This window comes from Myxocyprinus asiaticus, chromosome 6, assembly GCF_019703515.2.
Source record: "Myxocyprinus asiaticus isolate MX2 ecotype Aquarium Trade chromosome 6, UBuf_Myxa_2, whole genome shotgun sequence".
NCBI classification, from domain to species: Eukaryota; Metazoa; Chordata; class Actinopteri; order Cypriniformes; family Catostomidae; genus Myxocyprinus; species Myxocyprinus asiaticus.
In genome coordinates, this window is record NC_059349.1 from 14,361,235 (window position 1) to 14,379,550 (window position 18,316).

Below are 18,316 nucleotides of genomic sequence, written 5' to 3' on the forward strand. Positions count from 1 at the left end.
CATGCCAATTCATTTGAAGGGGACATCAATCAACGGGAGGGGGTGCAATGGCGCTTTTGGAGCGGCCGGCGGATTCACCAGCTAACATTCACAGCATGCTGTACACCACCGGCGATCATCCATGTGAATACCCGGCCAATAGAAATGGGCCATGAGATGGCTTATTTTTTTCCCCTGTCCCAAGTGACCTGCCATCGGATTATGATGAGCCTGGAATAACATTTCCCGATGGCTCTTTGGTACCAACAGCTGTGTTGTATCTTTCTTCATGCGAGTGTCATGTGTCACTCTATACAACCAATCTTTTATAATTGAAAAATATGGATATGTGAGTGCGACGCCCGGCTGACGACACTGACCATCAATTCATCAAGCAATTCATCTCTGAATTGTATATATATATATATATATATATATATATATATATATATATATATATATATATATATATAAAACATATTTTAGTGGCTATAGACCCTAGATCTTTGCCGTAGTCATAGGTCTGGCTTCAAAGTATTGAGTATTCAAAGTATTAATCTAGTATTGAGGTCATAAACGTATGAATTAGATTTTCGGCATCAGCAACAGTGAGCATGTGTCGTAACTTCGCAATATTTCTGAGGTGGAAGAATGCTGTTCTACAAACACTGGGAATTTGATTTTCAAAGGACAGATTGGTATCAAATATAACACCTAAGTTCTTTGCTGTAGATGACAATGTAACAGTACATCCATCAAGAGTCAAATTAAATTTTAGTGTCTAATTTTTAGAGGTTTTTGGACCAATAATTAGTACCACCGATTTGTCGGAATTGAGTAGAAGGACATTTCTGGCCATCCAATCTTTGATTTTATTGATATACTCTGCTAATTTGGAGAATTGTGAAATAACATAACAGTGGAAACTTATTCCACGATTCCTGATAATATCTCCCAGGGGAAGCATATATAAGGAGAAAAGCAGAGGTCCTAAAACTGATCCCTGTGGCTCTCCATACGTAACTTTTATTTGATTTTACAATTCCTCATTTATACAGACAAAGTGGTAGCGTTCTGCTAAATAGGACCTAAACCATGCTAATGCAAGTCCACTAATGCTAACATAGTTCTCAAGCCTATTCAAGAGAATGTCGTGATCTATGGTGTCAAAGGCAGCACTAAGATCTAAAAGCATTAGAAGAGAAATGCTGCCGTGATCAGATGATAAGGGCAAGTCAAATGTAACTCTGATAAGTGCAGTCTCTGTACTGTGATGGGGCCTAAATCCTGACTGAAAATGTTCATATATACTATTTCTCTGTAGAAATGAACATAGTTGGGAGGACACTACCATTTCTAGTATTTTCAACATAAATGGGAGATTTTAAATCGTTATATAATAAGCCAATTTTCCAGGATCAAGCTGTGGCTTCTTAATAAGCAGTTTGATAACTGCCATTTTAAAGTTTCTTGGGACATGTCCTTAAGGATAGCGAGGAGTTAATAATATTAAGAAGAGGTTCTGAGATTACAGGGAATACCTCTTTTAAGAGCTTGGTTGGTATTGTATCTAACAAACATGTTGTGGCTTTTGATGTTTCGATACATTTTGTTAGCTCTTCATGACCTATGACAGTGAAGGATTGAAGTTGCTTGTGAGAAAAAATATGAGACACTGTTCCCTATCTGTCACTCACTCGATGTTGTGTCGATGTAGTGACACTAGGGGTCACTCTTGGGAGCCTGAGACACCTCTGGTCTTTGATAAAAGGCCAATGAAAATTGGCGAGTGGTATTTGCATGCCACTGCCCCGGACATACGGGTATAAAAGGAGCTGGCGTGCAACCACTCATTCAGATTTTCTCTTTGGAGCTGAACAGTCGATGTTTACTGAGCTGACTGTTCATTCACCTCTGCTGGATCTGACGGCGCATTTCAGCGGCTTCTCCCTCCTCTGCACTGGTGCACTTCAGAGAATGCCCCTGGGCACTTCGGCAGAAAAAAGAGAGTATATTTTTCTAAAAGAGTATATTTCTCTAAAAGAGCGGCACACACGGAACGTCTTTTTAAAAGATGCATCTTTTTAAAGATGCCTTTCCGTTTGTGTGTTATTCCTGGTTGCGGTCGTTACCTCTCAACTTCAGATGGTCACGATCGCTGTCTTTCATGTCTGGGCGAGACCCATGCGGAGACAGCTTTCGTGGATGGATCATGTACTCACTGCGAGAACATGACCATGGCAATGTTGCGGTCGCGGCTTGCTTTCGCTGTGAGCCACTCACATCCCGGGCAACCTCAATACTGCAGCGGACGCGCTGTCATGCCAGTGGCTCCCCTCCTCGGTCCTTCTACCTACGGGTATGTGGCCAGCGTGGCTAGCACTAGGGGTGATTTGGGGACCCCAATGGGACCACCTCTCCCCGGGTATTTCTCCACGGACCTCCCATTCCCCAGCATGCTCGTCTGCCCCGATTGGGCTTCCGGATGAGTCCGCCGGCTCGTCTCATGGCGAGTTCAACCCCTTGTTTAGAGCCCGCAAAGCTGATGAGCTCTTGAGCGCAGCATCAGAGTGCAGGCTCAGCCAGTCAGATGCAGTGGAACTCTCCACTCTCCCCTGAACCCTAACGGCTCGATGATTGGTTCCTGGACTTGTGGTGCCACTCAAAGCAGCCATGCCCCGCTCCAGTACCTTTCTTCCCAGAAGTGCACGAGGAGCTGTCAAAATCGTGGGAGGCACCTTTTACTGCCCGGTCCCGATCTTTCAGCTCCCCCGCCCTCACTACCCTCGATGGCGGGGCGGCCAGGAGCTATTCAGCGATTCCCCCAGTGGATAAGGCGCTCGCGGTGCACCTATGCCCACAGAGTGCCGCCACCTGGCACGGATGCCCAAAGCTCCCATCCAAGGCCTGTAGGTTCACATCGTCCCTGACGGCCAAAGCCTACAGTGCTACTGGACAAGCCGCCTCTGCCCTGTACGCCATGGCTCTCCTGCAGGTCCACCAAGCCAAGGCGCTAAAAGAAATGCAAGAGGGTAGTTCCGCCCCAGATTTGATGCAGGATCTGAGCTCGGCAACCGACCTCGCTCTCCGGGTGAAGAAGGTCACGGCACGGTCTCTCGGGCGGGCGATGTCCACCTTAGTGGTACAGGAGCACCACCTTTGGCTCAACCTGGTCAAGATGGGTGAGGCTGACAAGGCACAGTTCCTTGCTGCCCCTATCTCCCAGGTTGGCCTATTCGGCGACACCGTCGAGGACTTTGCCCAGCAGTTCTCGATGGTGAAGCAGCAGACGGAGGCTATCCGGCATATCCTGCCCCGGCACGACTCAAGATCCCGCACCCCGCCTGCTCATCACCAAGGGTGTCCCCCTGCAGTGAATGCACCGGCTCCACCGCAGCCTGCCCCTTCGGCCCGGCCCCGGCGTGGAGCCCACCGCAAGAAGCAGATGCCACCCGTCTCACGGCCGGCCACCAAGAACCCACGGAAGGCTTCAAAGCGCCTCTGAGACAGGCGACCCAGCGATGAAGAAACCCACCTTGGAGCTGGTAAACAGACCACTCCATCCCCCGGTGGAGGGCCGGGAGGAGAATCTTTTGTTGCTTTTTCATTTAATTTCGCTCATGCCCAAGTGGCTGCGGTACCCAACAGTTCAGCAAAAGAGCGGTTTCCTCGTTCCCTGGGTCAAATAACCGGTGTGCACGGCCGTCATCACGACCACCGTCCACCTTTTTATCCTTGCAGGATTGGCGCTCCAGCAGCGGTCTCCCTGCCCCTGCATGCCCAGCTGTGGCACAGATCCACCTCCATGGGTTGCGAGGACAGGCCTCTTCCTCCCCCGTCCCAGGCTGTTCCAGGGGTGGTCACAAGGAGCCAGGTAAGTGCTTCAATGTCCCTAGACTCAGCACGGCCACGACATGGTGTGGCACCTCAAGCTCCGCCCCGCCAAGAGGCCCCACCTGCCGGTATGTTCGATGAGATTGTCCCTTTGGTCCCCCTCGCGTGGAGCTTGGATGCATGGCTTGCGCTTTCCAATCCGTCGCGATGGCTGATCTGGACCGTCCGACTCAGCTACGCAATTCAGTTCGCCAGGCGTCTGCCCAGGTTCAGCGGTATCCACTTCACCTTGGTGAAGGACGAAAACGCTGCTAACTTGCACACGGAGATCGCCACCCTCCTACAGAAGGGTGTGATAGAACCTGTCCCTCCGGCCGAGATGAAGAAGGGGTTTTACAAGCCCTAATTCATCGAACCGAAAAAAGGCGGTGGGTTGCGGCCAATCTTGGACCTGCGAGTACTGAACCGGGCTTTACATTCTGGCGAGCGTCCGGCATCAATATTGGTTTGCGGCGGTAGACCTGAAGGACACGTACTTCCACGTCTTGATTCTACCTCGACACAGACCCTTCCTGCGGTTTGCATTCGAGGGTCGGGCGTATCAGTACAAGGTCCTCCTTTTCGGTCTGTCCTTGTCCCCTCGTGTCTTCACGAAGGTTGCAGAGGCAGCTATTGCCCCGTTAAGGGAGGTTGGCATTTGCATTCTCAACCATCTCGATGATTGGCTAATCCTAGCTCATTCTTGGGACATATTGTGTGCACACAGGGACCTGATGCTCTCACACCTCAGCCGACTAGGGCTTCAGGTCAACTGAGAAAAGTTCAGAGCATCTCTTTTCTTGGTTTGGAGTTGGACTCAGTCTCGTTGACAGCGTGCCTCACGAACGAGTGCGCACAGTCGGTGCTGACCTGTTTGAAGGCGTTCAAACCGAAAACAGCGGTTCCACTGAAACTCTTTCAGAGGCTCCTGGAGCATATGGCATCCTCAGCAGTGGCCACTCCCCTCGGGATGATGCATATGAGACTGCTTCAGCACTGGCTTCAGACTCGAGTCCCAAGATGGGCACGGTGCCATGGGACACATCGCGTGGTCATCACGCCGGTCTGTCACCGCCTCTTCAGCCCTTGGACCGACCTCGCGTTTCTACGGGCAGGCGTTCCTCTAGAGCAGGTCTCCAGGTGCGTCGTGGTCATGACAGACACCTCCAAGACGGGTTGGCGCGCCATTTGCAATGGGTGCGCAGCCGCCGGCTTGTGGACGGGCCCGCGGCTGCGTTGCCACATCAACTGCCTCGAGTTGCTGGCAATGAGATGTTGTATTACGATTTTAATGGTGGAGAATATTATAAAGACAAATAATCTAGTTATTTGTCATTTATCTCATTTATAATGGTTGTCGTACGTGACTAATTTCATTATAAATTTCTTTACATAATAATGTAGAATAGGGACAGTTTAATTTAATGCCTAGCTCACACATACTGTTTCCCTATATATAATGGTGAGCATACGCAGGCACTTTAACCCATCCCGTGTACATTTGTACTACCAAATTTGGCCAAGATTCGTAAACAAATTAATTAATTATTTACATATGAGTTTCCCTACAGTTACAAAGCACAAAGTCCATGCAAAAGTGAGTTATTTTCTCCCACAGACAACACTGCTCAAGAACTACACAAATTGGCTGGACTGTACTCCAGCCATTTCTTCTGTAAAGTATCTACATCACTATGTAATACATTTGCATAATGCCCTCCTAAGGGCTAATTTGGCCTGCCCTCAAACAAACATAGTTATAGCAGAGGCCAGGATGAGTTGGGCTAGTGTTTTCGCCATGTCGAGAAGACGCTTTTTTCTTCACTGCAAAAGCAAAACCTCTTTGGACTTCCAAAAGCAGATGAATTGAATAATCAGTGGTTAAAATGTATTTTAATTATTTAGCAGTACAACCACAACCAGTGCCAGATTTTCAAGATAGTTACTCCTGAAAGATGGTGCAGTTCCCAATTTGTTGGGACAATCTGGTGCTTCAGGATCACAACCTGTAAATAGGCTTGATTATTTGTGGATTTATCTGCTACTGAGAGTTCAAATGTGGAGTTTTGTGTTGTAGCTATGGTGTACACCCAATGCACAGCTGTAGGCCTCGGCTAACCTGCTAGCTAATGTTATTGTGTTAAATTAGTTATGCTAATCAGCTGCGGGCCCACTTTTACCTATAATTGTGTAGAATTATGCAGATATTTTATTTTTTTTTTTCACCCAATTTGGAATGCCCAATTCCCTATGTGCTTTTAAGTCCTTGTGGTCGTGTAGTGATTCACCTCAATCTGGGTGGTGGAGGACGAATCCCAGCTGCCTCCACGTCTGAGACCGCCAACCCATGCATCTTATCACGTGGCTTGTTGAGTGCATTGCCACGGAGACATAGCGCGTGCGGAGGCTTCACACCATCCACTGCGGCATCCACACTCAACTCACCATGTGCCCCACTGAGAACAAACCACATTATAGCGACCATGACGAGGTTACCCCATGTGACTCTACCCTTGCTAGCAACCGGGCCAATTTGGTTGCTCTGGAGACCTGGCTGGAGTCACTCAGCATAACCTGGGATTTGAACTAGCGAACTCCAGGGGTGGTAGCCAGCGTCTTTTACCACTGAGCTACCCAGGCCCCCCGAATTATGCAGATTGTTTGTTGTTCTTACTATCATGAATAGTGATCAAATGTGGAGATGATTTATTTTTACAAACGGTCATTTTACATCTGCAATCCACGGTAATGCTCGGCTAACTTGTTATATAATGTTATTGTTTTGGTAAGGGTTTACTATTCAGCTGTGGCCGACATTTACCTAAATCTGTGTAACAAAATTTTCAATCTCAAGAGTCTAATATAATTATATATTTACAAGCTGTAATGTTACAGCCACTATCCATCTCTAATCTCTAATACCCTCCAGTAATGTCCAACCAGGGGTAAGTCTCTGTTCTCCGTTCATATCTCGGGCGAAAAAAGTTCGGCTACACCCATTCCAGCAAAAGATGACTAACTTAGATGCACTATGTGTCTTTTACTTGAAGCTTTGTTAGGTTCACAATAATCAATAGTGTACTCGTAAGAAAGCTACAAAATTAAAACTTGAAACATCCTGCTCAAGTCGTGCTTGGTGGTTCGGGTCGATCAGCTTGTTCTTCCAAACTTTCATTATCGGACTCAAACTGGTACGACAAAAACCGACGCCAATGATTTCATAGTTACAATAGTGTTTACAGCTGCTAAGGAAACCTGAAACTCAGTTATGGTAAGGGCCGTTACATTTCCGACACACGCTCTACACGGTTAACCAGTCACAACAGACTAGACCAGCTGACCAATCAGAGCAGACTGGGCTTTTCAGAAAGGGGGGCTTTGAAGAGACAGGACCTAAATCAAAGCATTTAAGCCAGAGGATGAAAATAGGTTTAGAAGAAGTGTACAGTATGAGAAAAAGAATGTGTTTTTTTGAACATTAAAGCATGTAAACCTATTCTAACAGACCCCCAAAATAAAATCATGAATCTGTAAATTAGCATAATATGGTCTCTTTAAAAATATGGCTAAAAAAGTCAATGTAAATTGTATTCATGTGGCTCTTAGGGAATAACAAATTGTCATATAACTGGGGAAAAAATGCTGTCTGATTTGGCTTTAAAATTAGATAATCCAGGACCATTGATATGTAAGGAAAAAAATGCGGGAAACATGATCCACAAAACGGTCTTTGAATGATTTAACATCACATATTTTACACAGGAAGCAGGTAGGATCTAAGATAGAAGGCAGAAATTATGGTTGTTATACAGTAGGACCCTCAGTAGAAGCAAAAACCTTAAAATGAAATTCATACCATATTCAAAGAGTTGTAAGCATCACTGAATTATTTCTGAAGCAAGAGAGGGATATTGGGTACATGGAACACAATTAAAAGATATAAGCAGTAATACAGAGTGATGATTCTTAATGTATTCATGTATACAAAGTAATATTTTCTGAAAAAGGCTCTTCACAATGGTAGTACAAGAAATAAGGTGATGAGAAAAATGCAATTATTTTGAATAACTAGATTTTTGCTTTTTCTGAAAAAAAAACAAAAAAAAAAAACATTTCAAGTGGTGTTTGCCCATGCAAAACTTACTGCCACGTTTCTGCTGTATAGGTTATTATGGGTGGTTACCAGGGTGTTGCTAGGGCATTTTGGGTGGTTGCTGGGGTGTTACTAACTTGCCCAAAAGTCTCAATTATATTTTTGTTCAGAGATATGGTGCTAAAAATGCAATTCTATGATTTTTTTAGCTCATTTTATTGTCTGCCAGAAACAAAAAACATAAGTCTGATCACTTAGAAATGTAGGTTCACCTTCCCTTAACAAGCCGCACAATTTAAGGTATCATACATGTTTGTACCACAAATGATGTGCATGTGAGTTTAATAGGGTAATGGGTTTTTAAAAATGTATCGAAGTATCAGCAATAGTAATACAGATGCTTGCCTTAGCAAGCACCTCTAAAGAAATTTGGGTAGGATGTAAATTTTTTTACTGCATTAATCTTGTCTAACGTGTAGAAGTAAAGTGTACCGTCTTTAGATGTCAGACTTTGTCTGGGAGAGTTAAAGTGTAAAGTTTGCAGAGCCTGTTAACAAGTTACAGTCACCAAATATTGATTCAGAATGTCTCATCTGACAGTTTAGAAGCATTGACCCTAACACTAACTTCTGAAAGTTCATCTTATATCCACAAAATATACCAAAATATTTTTAAAGACATAATGAAAGGCAGGCATACTAGTATAAGATTTGTAAAATATAATGAGAAATGTACATTTGCATTTAAGGTATTTAGCAGATGTGCTTGTCAAGACTGACTTCAAAAATTGGTGGTAATTTTCATCTGAAATCATCTGCATATTATGCTTTTCTGCATATAATTATCATCGAAACTGCTACAAATTATACCATAGAAAAAGATAAGGGACCAAAGTGCCATAGCGAGCTTTTCTATAGCAACAGCAAACAAAACTGTCAAATTTTAAGGCTCAAATGAATGTTTTGGATCAAATGGGAGTCAAAAGAATGTTTATATTTGGCACTAAACACAGGAATCAAACATCTTTACTAAAGAACAGGCCAGCGATACCACTTTGCCGTTTACAGTGCTAACCCAGGAGGTCAGAAAATAATTTCAAATATTAGATTTCAAAGTGAGTAAACATATTGCGCAGAGAATGGCAACTTCTGTCATTATTTACTTACCCTCATGTCACTCCGAACTCATATACTTCTATTTCTTCTTTGGAACACAAAAGAAGATTTTTTGGAAGATTTTTTTGCACATTTGTGTCTTTACAAAGACAGTTCAAGCTCTAAACATCACCAAAAAAGTGGTCAATACACCTTGTGTACTATATTCAATGTATTTTGAAGCCATACTATTGCTTTGTGTGAAGAAAACACAAACATTTCCTTACACAAGCTATCATTTGTCTTCAGAAGACTTGGAATACAGTATATCACATTAGTTGTTTAAACTCCTTTTATGATGTTTTTTACCTCTTGGAGCTTTACAGACACAGTATGGTCACTGTGAACTGTCGTCGTATGGAAAGTAAAAAAAAAAAAAAAGATACAATTAATGTATAGTATGTTATTTTTATATATACAGTATATATATATATATATATATATATATATATATATATATATATATATATATATATATATATACACAGTTGAAGTCAGAAGTTTACATACACTTAGGTTTTAGTCAGTAAAGTCAGTATTTTTTTAACCACTCCACATATTTAATATTAGCAAACTATAGTTTTGGCAAGTTGTTTAGGACATCTACTTTGTGCATGACATGAGTAATTTTTCCAACAATTGTTTACAGACAGATTGTTTCACTTTTAATAGACTATATCACAATTCCAGTGGGTCAAAAGTTTACATACACTAAGTTAACTGTGTCTTTAAGCAGCTTGGAAAATTCCAGAAAATTATGTCAAGCTTTTAGACAATTAGCCAGTTAGCTTCTGATAGTTGTACTGAATTGAAAGTGTACCAGTGGATGTATTTTAAGGCCTACCTTCAAACTCAGTGCCTCTTTACTTGACATCATGGGAAAATCAAAAGAAATCAGCCAAGACATCAGAAAAAAATTGTGGACCTCCAGAATTCATCCTTGGGAGCAATTTACAAATGCCTGAAGGTACCACATTCATCTGTAAAAACAATAGTATGCAAGTATAAACACCATGGGACCACGCAGCCATCATACCGCTCAGGAAGGAGATGCATTCTGTCTCCTAGGGATGAACGTAATTTGGTGCAAAAAACGCAAATCAATCCCAGAATAAGAGCAAAAGACCTTGTGAAGATGCTGGAGGAAACAGGTAGACAAGTATCAATATCCACAGTAAAATGAGTCCTATATCGACATAACCTGAAAGGCTTCTCAGCCAGGAAGAAGCCACTGCTCCAAAACCGCCATAAAAAAAGCCAGACTACAGTTTGCAAGTGCACATGGGGGCAAAGATCTTAATTTGTGGAGAAATATCCTCTGGTCTGATGAAACAAAAAATTAACTGTTTGGCCATAGTGACCATCATTATATTTGGAGGAAAAAGGGTGAGGCTTGCAAGCTGAAGATCACCATCCCAACAGTGAAGCATGGGGGTGGAAGCATCATGTTGTGGGAGTGCTTTGCTGCAGAAGGGACTGGTGCACTTCACAAAATAGATCGCATCATGAGGACGCAATATCTGAAGCAATATCTCAAGACATCAGCCAGGAAGTTAAAGCTCGGTCTAAAATGGGTCTTCCAAATGGACAATGACCCTAAGCATACCTCCAGAGCTGTGACAAAATGGCTTAAGGACAACAAAGTCAAGGTATTGGAGTGGCCATCACAAAGCCCTGACTTGAATCCGATAGAAAATTTGTGGGCAGAACTGAAAAAGTTTGTGCGAGCAAGGAGGCCTACAAACCTGACTCAGTTACACCAGTTCTGTCTGGAGGAATGGGTCAAAATTCCAGCAACTTATTGTGAGCAGCTTGTGGAAGGCTACCCAAAACATTTGACCCAAGTTAAACAATTTAAAGGCAATGCTAGCAAATACTAACTAAGTGTATGTAAACTTCTGACCCACTGGGAATGTGATGAAAGAAATAAAAGCTGAAACAAATCATTCTCTCTACTATTATTCTGACATTTCACATTCTTATAATAAAGTAATGATCCTAACAGACCCAAAATAACAGGAATTGTGAAAAACTGAGTTAAAATGTGTTTGGCTAAGGTGTATGTAAATGTCATGAATCCCGCCTTTGTTGTTCCTCCCACTCACCACCAGAGGGCTCCATCACCTGGGGACTGACTTTAACTCTCTGGACTCCATTTCCCATAATCCCCGTCCCTGTCACTGATTACCTGCTCAGCTGTTTCTCATTTACTCAGCTATTTAAGTCTCACTCTCACTCTCTATCATTGCAAAGTCTTGTTTTGCCCTGGCTGACATTTCTGAGTGTTCTCTGAGTTTATTGTATTCCCTGTGTATGATCCTGGACTGTTTACCCTGTTTTGACCCGTTGCTGCCTGCCTACTATTTCTGCCTTGTTTACCTGGATATAACCTGTGATTGTCTGCCACCTGCCCTGACCTCTTGCCTATTTGTTGACTACCTCTCTGGATTACCTTGGATATTACTGTTGCTGGTGATTGACCCCTGCCTATCTTTATTTCTAAGTTTATTGTTAGTAAAGTTGCACATGGATCTCAACTCCATTGACTCTTTACAGTAAACTTCTGTCTTCAACTAATATATATATATATATATATATATATATATAATATAACATTTTATATAATATTATATAGTGTATATATAAATGTAATATATTTAAAATAATATAATAAATACAAATATTTGTATTACACTGTAAAAATAACAGCATATGGTTTGGAATTAAATGATGATGGAAATAATGTCAGAAACTTTATTTTTAGGTGAATTATTCAATTATGTCTACAATTCTCAGACAATTAAAGTTATGGAGTTAAAATGAGGAAAACAAATTAAAAACATCCAGTGAAGTGGAAATCATTCACCAGCTCATTTTAGCCCAGTTCTCTCTGACAGCAGTGTCCCTCTTCTCAGAACAGATTCTCTTGTTCACAACCACTGAATTGCTACATCACGAACTGTGCTTCCACTCGGGGCTGATTAATGGAGATGATTGGCCATTTTATATCAAGTCTTTCTCTTGGCACAGTCTGTGCCACTGTAATGTGCCACTGGGAATGCACTTGCTGAAATAACAGGATATCACAGAAGCAACATTATCCTGGTAGAGAGAGGTGAATATGAAGTTCAATTTCGGTTGTATCCACACAGACAGGGGGAAGTAATGACAAGGATTTCTAGGTTCGCCAGGTCCATCTAACTGAGAACGTATACATAGCAGTGGCTTGTTGCAAAATTGTGACCAACAGTGTTGTTTGCTTCCATGTGCCATATCCAACCAAATGGACAATTTCCTTCCCTCATATGCATCTTGGATTTCTGTTACCACCCCTCATTCTTGCCATGCCTTGACAAAACACACACTCATTGGGAATTCACTTAGAATGAATTTTGATTGCAACGATTCATTTGCATGTGCTGTCTGCGTTGTTTTAACACCCGATTCACTCAAGGAACTATGCAAAACATGCTTACAAAATTGGGGTTGTTTGCACAGTCTGATCACAATATCCAGTGGACAAACAAATATATATATATATATATATATATATATATATATATATATATATATATATATATATAAAATAAAAATCAACCTTTCTTCTCATTATTATTATTATTATTATTATTATTTATTATTATTTTTTTTTTTTTAAGCCATCAAATAACCACCAGATTTCAGATCCAGGTCACACAAGCACACTTTCATCATGGTGTTGATATCCAGTGTAAGTTGTCATCACAGGGTTCTGTGTACAATGTTTCACATTTATACTCAGTTGTTTCATATGTTCCCACTGAACAATATTAATTTCATTCATATGGGATATTTAATCATTGCATTTTCATTTTATGTAGTTTAGAAAGCCTGCAACTTGAATGCCATTCAATAACCACAATACTTGGTTTGATCTGTCTTATACCATACACACACAATTAATCGAACTACAAGAACTGCTGCCATGATCAACAGAAAATGTTCACACACAAAACTCTTTTTTAAATAAACGTGCATATCCCGCCTGCTTTCTGTGGGCGGTATTAAAGCCATGTTAACTGCGCCAGGCAAATGGTGCTGACGTTTGTGAATCTAGCACATTCTGGGGCGAATTCAAAGTCTGTAGAATTTATTTTTGTCATTCGTTATGTGCAAACACGCCTCCTTTCTACGTAAATTAGGTCCTGTAGCAACTCATAACATAATAGCAAAGCATAATGTAATAACTGCACATAATGGAATAAGTTCAATGTAATAAATGTTCATAATGTAAAAACATTTCTCAAACTCAAATGTAAGAGCACATAATGTAATATTATTATTTTTTTTATTATTATTTTTTTTTTTTTTTTGCAAAGTGGAATAGGTAATAATATGAAAAATGTATTACATTATGAACTCACCAAAACATTTCAGTAAAAAAAAAAATATAATTTTGTCATATTGTACTATTTTTTCAAAACAAATCAATATTATCCTTTTTAAGGGATAAAAAACCATTGGTATTCCTTTACAATAGTAAAAATGTTTTTAACTCAATCTAGTCTTAGAAATAGCAGTTCAAATGGTAGCATGGAGCATGAGTGAACCAATCATTTTCTTCTCTTTAATACAAGTTATAACACAAAATAAAACATGAATGAAAATAGGAGGGCATGCTGAATGATACAGTACAACTTACATTCATGTATTGTTTCCCGTGTAATCGCTAAATCTGTGTTTCAACCATGGGAAGACATCAATAAAACAGCTTGTGAACAACCTGTCACCTAGCGTTATGTTTACCTAAGGAAAGTTAGGCCTATAATGTTCTTAGTTCATTTTTTTGCATGAAAAATAAACTCTATAGATGAGCATATTGCAAAAATTATAGATACATTATTAATACATGCAGAATAATATAGTGAATACATATCTCCATTATATTTTTTATTATCTGTGATTGATGTATATAAATTATTTAATGTAGCCTATGTTTGAATAAATCAGGGCGGAGCTGGTGGAAGGCCTGGAGACTGGCACAGACCAAAGGGCCAGGGCAGAGCCGGCAGAGGATCCAGAGACCAGGGCAGACTCGGAGACCAGGCTGAGACTCAGGGGGCAGAGCCGCAGGAAGCCGAGACTCAGGGTGCAGAGGCACAGGAGGAGGAGCGGGCAGAGTCTCAGGAGGTGGTGCAGATGGCACCGCAGAAGAAGTGGGCAGAGCCACAGGAGGTGGAGCAGATGGAACCACAGAAGACCCAGAAGGCGGAGGCCCAGAGGGCCCAGTGGTCAGATTAACTGGGGATGCAGAGGTCAAAGCAGCTGGAGACATAGAGGGCTTAGTGGTCAGGACAGCTGGGAACTCGGAGTCTTCAAGCACTGGCTCTGGAACAGTAAAGTCTTCCAACAATGGCTCTAGGATGGCAGAGGCTTCAGGCACTGGCTCTGGGACCGTGGCAGGCATGTAGACGGCCACAGTGGAGTAAATAGACAGATCGGTGACAGCAGAGGGCTGTACTGACTGGTCGGAGGCCACAGAGGGCTGGACTGACTGGTCGGCAGCTGCAGGACAAAGATGTGACCACTGGGCAGAGCAAGATCAGAGGTGGCTACTGTGCAGAGGGTAAAGTCAGTGGCAGCCACTGGACAGAGGTCAGACTGGGCAGCGGCCTCGGTTGAAGGGTCAGATTGGACGTTGACCACGGATGAAGGCTCAGACTGGGCAGCGGCCACTGGTGAGGGGTCAGACTGGAGAGTTGCAGCTAAGTTGGTAAGTAGGGTATTGGCAGCCTGCAGAGAAAGTGCAGCATGTTTGGACCCCTGCTGGCATGCTACAGCGGGCTTGCACCCCTCCAGGGACACTGCAGCGAGCTCAGACACAGAGACAGTTTCTTCCTCTTCCTCCTACTCTTGAGGGTGGAGGGAAGAGTTGCTGCGGGCTTAGGTACCTCCCGGCGGACAGTGGCGAGGACGGCATCTCCTGGCAGTCAGCAGAAGGCTCCCTCACCCTCTGGCGGTCAGCAGTGGGCTCCTCCACCTCCTGCCGGTCAGCAGCGGGCTCCTCCGAATCCTCAGGGGTGAGTAAACAATGGCTGAATTTTTAATTTTGGGTAAACTAATCCTTTAAAGAGATGACTCCTGAGTCATGGATCACAGTAGTGGAGTGATAGAAACACAGCAGAGTGTGTCAGATCGTGGTGGGCTGCTGCATTATCCACTATATAGTGCTCAGAATCAGACCGCAAGTTTGTTTTGCGACTTTGCCTGATCTGCATAATTCCTTTAGTGTACCAGCAGTAAATCAGCACAGACAGTGCATGCAAATTAATGCCATTTTTACTGGGTGCAATTAAATCTTAGTGGATTCCCTCTACTGGGTATAATCAGTGCTGGGTGGTAACGGATTACATGCAATCTGCATTATGTAATCATATTACAAAAAAAAAGTACTTGTAATTAGATTAAATTACAATTTAAAATACTCATTACAATTACAATTGTATACAATTACTTTTTGTGGATTACATGATTACATATGTATCGGGCGTAATCCAAAAGTAATTTAAAAGCAATCATATTACATTACCTTAAAATGTATCCAAGAAATTACATTACTGACTACAAATTTAGCCATGTAATTTGTAATCAGGACCAGATTACAATACAGAAGTAATCTACCCAGCACTGTGTATAACAAAGAACATTGAGCATAAATGAACGATAAGCTCCTTTACTCTGAATAGACTTTGTTAACTGTTGATTCTGCTCAGATTGGTAGTGAACTCTGTGTACATCCATCTCAACTGGAAAAGTGAAGCATGGTAGTGATGGCTCAGCACATTATCCGATGCTCTAAACTGAGATGTCTGCGTAAAAAGGACAGAGTACCAGTCGCTCTGTCACTTACTAGTGTTCCATTCTTCCAGTCTCTGAGTGATGCACTAGTAAAAAGGTTGGGACAGTTTTCTCTATTACTGGTCTATGAAAGCTTCACAGTCCCTATGATAATCACACACAGATGCCAATAGTGATGGATTCCTCCACCGAACGGCCCCTAGCCGGACAGCACACCCATACAAATCAGAATTTACATGTCAAATCCCCTTGATCAATGCACATTTTCCCCTTTAAAGGAGACTTCTTCATTTTTTTCTCATCCTCCTGAAACTGAATTCCACTTTTCACAAATTGAGTTGGGTTGGGTCACCACTTTGGGGCAAGTAGCTTGCAACATGTCGTGAAAATCTCACGCAGAGAAATGAGCCTGAAGCTTCCATTAAAACCAACATAATATTATCCTATTGTTGCACATACGTGCTAAATAAATTGTGACTGTTTTTTTGCACGTGTAAAACGAACAGAGCTTAAATAGACCATATTTGATGATGTACTCAACAAGTCCTCAGTTGTTGTCTTTTTTAAGTGTTTTTAGAGTCAAGGCAAACAGTCTCTCTAGATTTGTTTATTCTCTCTGCACACTATAGAATATACACAATTACATTTTGATGATTTTCTTTCAGTTAATGGACAAGTACTCGTCATGGTGTTAGGATGCTTCAAGCCTTTTTATGTGCATTATCAAATAGGAATTCAATTACACACACACACAGCATTCCTCTTGCATTGGAAAGCTTCTTCACATCAGTAGGCAAGTGAAGCTATATATCAGCGGCGTAGCTAGACCATGGCTGATAGGGCCGAAGCCCCGGATCTTTTGTTAATAGACCGGAATGTTTTTTTGTGATGAGAAACATAAAGAAGTAAGGCTTAATGTTAATTACATCAAGGTACAAAAGCAACAAGATAGGCTTCAATTCTGGCTTCAAATGTAAATTAATTCTGATTAGTGAGCCCAACTTGCATTAAGGGTGTGTTCACATTTGGCAGGTTTGGTTCAATTAAAACGAACTCTTGTGCGATTGCTCTGTTAGTGCGGTTCATTTGAACAAGTGTGAACGCTGCCATACAAACCTTGGTGCGTACCAAACAAGCGGACCGAGACCACCTGAATAGTGGGTCTCGGTCCGCTTCCAATCAAACTCTGGTGCGGTCGACTGATATATGAATGCAGCATGGACCAAAGACATCTACACAAACCATAACAGGAAGTAATTTGCCTTTGCTGACCTCAAGCATACCTGGTTCTTCTCATCATAGTAGCTATGTTTCCCATTACAGTTTGGTACAGGCGTCAGAACCGCCGTCAGCCATCCTTGCAGCGTATCTTCATTTGTGTGTGCAATGGAGGAATTCCTGGCACTGTTTTGACTCCTTTACACATTTTATTAGCTCTTTGTTTGTTCTCAGCCAGTAAAAATGCCACCATATATACATAAATCCAACGAGCGCATTTAGCCCAGCAGCCAGCATTGTTTTGGATGTTCGGCAAGTTCCGTCCCAAAATACTGTATATGCCATAAAAGCTGTCCAATCAGGTTGTGACCTTATCCTTATGCCTTTTGTTTTGTATCTTTAGGTTCGGTGTTAAAAATGCCTGTGTGAATGCTAAGCGAACCAGGACTAAATGTATGATTTTGTTTTTTGGTCCAGACCAACAGGACCAAGAGAACCGAACTACAAGTGTGAACACACCCTAATTGACAGTTCGCACTTTGATTTTTACCTGCTGTTCCTTGCTCAAGTTCATCAGACAAATCGTTATGAATGCCTTGTGTGGGAGCTTTCTATCATGGGGGTGCAGCTTTTCTGTAACAGAAGCACTGAGGTTTTATTATGCAAGCCTTATTTCGAAATATATAATCTATAAGACTAATTTCTAATCTTCGTTTGTTTTTAACAATCCACACACCAAGTAAATCTTAATGCATGCACCAGTCATCTTGTTCGGTTATTCGGGTTTAGTCAGGAGTCGGTACGCGGAAATAAAGCATGTTTATTGCAATGTAATTTCCTCAAACGCAACTCAAAATAGCAGCACAGTGAGCTATAAGCCTAAGTAGCACAATACATAGGTCTTAAAATGATAAAATCTCACATTAAAGTCAAACAAAAAATGACTGCCTGTATATGTGCTCTGCCCGTGCTGGTTCACATTTCCATGTCATGTGCGTGGAGTTAAACTGCTGTGTTAAAATAGCCTATTTGGGGTGCCTTGATTTTTAAATGGTTTAAAATCAAATTACATTGAACTTGTCGAATTATTGTACTTAAGTCTGCACACCAGAGCAAAAGAGGGGGAAACACTCTCTTACCATTTATAAAGGGTTGAAACTTT